This window comes from Pygocentrus nattereri, chromosome 16 (assembly GCF_015220715.1).
Source record: "Pygocentrus nattereri isolate fPygNat1 chromosome 16, fPygNat1.pri, whole genome shotgun sequence".
Taxonomy (NCBI): domain Eukaryota; kingdom Metazoa; phylum Chordata; class Actinopteri; order Characiformes; family Serrasalmidae; genus Pygocentrus; species Pygocentrus nattereri.
The window spans coordinates 39,646,115-39,647,827 of record NC_051226.1 but is presented as its reverse complement, the minus strand read 5'-3'; positions in this window follow the sequence as shown (position 1 = coordinate 39,647,827).

Sequence of the window (1,713 nt, the reverse complement as noted above, 5' to 3'; positions counted from 1 at the left end):
TATTAGTAGCAGTAGCAGTAGTAGTAGTAGTAGTAGTAGTAGCAGTAGCAGTAGTAGTAGCAGTAGTAGTAGCAGTAGTACCAGTAGCAGTAGTAGTAGCAGTAGTAGCAGTAGTAGTAGCAGTAGGATCAGTAGCGGTAGTAGTAGCAGTAGTAGCAGTAGTAGTAGCAGTAGTACCAGTAGCAGTAGTATTAGTAGCAGTAGCAGTAGTAGGAGCAGTAGTAGCAGTAGCATTAGTACCAGTAGCAGTAGCAGTAGTAGTAGCAGTAGTAGTAGCAGTAGTAGCAGTAGTAGTAGTAGTAGTAGCAGTAGCAGTAATAGTAGCAGTAATACCAGTAGTACCAGTAGCAGTAGTAGCAGTAGCAGTAGTATTAGTGGCAGTAGCAGTAGTATTAGTGGCAGTAGCAGTACTATTAGTAGCAGTAGCAGTAGTATTAGTACCAGTAGCAGTAGTAGCAGTAGCAGTAGTAGTAGCAGTAGCAGTAGTAACAGTAGTAGCAGTAGCAGTAGCAGTAGTAGTAGCAGTAGTAGTAGCAGTAGTACCAGTAGCAGTAGTAGTAGTAGCAGTACTAGCAGTAGTAGTAGCAGTACTAGCAGTAGTAGGAGCAGTAGTAGTAGCAGTAGTAACAGTAGTAGTAGTATTAGTAGCAGGAGCAGTAGTAGTAGCAGTAGTAGTAGCATTAGTACCAGCAGCAGTAGTAGTAGTATCAGTACTAGCAGTAGTAGTATCAGTACTAGCAGTAGTAGGAGCAATAGTAGTAGCAGTAGTAGTAGTATTAGTAGCAGTAGCAGTAGTAGGAGCAGCAGTAGCAGTAGTATTAGTACCAGTAACAGTAGTATTAGTAGCAGTAGTAGTAGCAGTAGTAGCAGTAGTAGTAGCAGTAGTAGCAGTAGCAGTAGTATTAGTAGTAGTAGCAGTAGTAGTAGCAGTAGTAGTAGCAGTAGTAGCAGTAGTAGTAGCAGTAGTACCAGTAGCAGTAGTAGTAGCAGTAGTACCAGTAGTAGTAGCAGTAGTAGCAGTAGTAGTAGCAGTAGTACCAGTAGCAGTAGTAGTAGCAGTAGTAGCAGTAGTAGTAGCAGTAGTACCAGTAGCAGTAGTATTAGTAGCAGTAGCAGTATTAGTAGCAGTAGTACCAGTAGCAGTAGTATTAGTAGCAGTAGCAGTAGTAGTAGCAGTAGTAGCAGTAGTAGTAGTAGTAGTAGCAGTAGCAGTAATAGTAGCAGTAGTAGCAGTAGTACCAGTAGCAGTAGTAGCAGTATCAGTAGTATTAGTGGCATTAGCAGTAGTATTAGTGGCAGTAGCAGTACTATTAGTAGCAGTAGCAGTAGTATTAGTACCAGTAGCAGTAGTAGGAGCAGTAGTAGTAGCAGTAGTAGCAGTAGTAGTAGTATTAGTAGCAGGAGCAGTAGTAGTAGCAGTAGTAGTAGCATTAGTACCAGCAGCAGTAGTAGTAGTATCAGTACTAGCAGTAGTAGTAGCAGTACTAGCAGTAGTAGGAGCAATAGTAGTAGCAGTAGTAGCAGTAGTAGTAGTATTAGTAGCAGTAGCAGTAGTAGGAGCAGCAGTAGCAGTAGTATTAGTACCAGTAACAGTAGTATTAGTAGCAGTAGTAGTAGCAGTAGTAGCAGTAGTAGTAGCAGTAGTAGCAGTAGCAGTAGTATTAGTAGTAGTAGCAGTAGTAGTAGCAGTAGTAGTAGCAGTAGTAGCAGTAG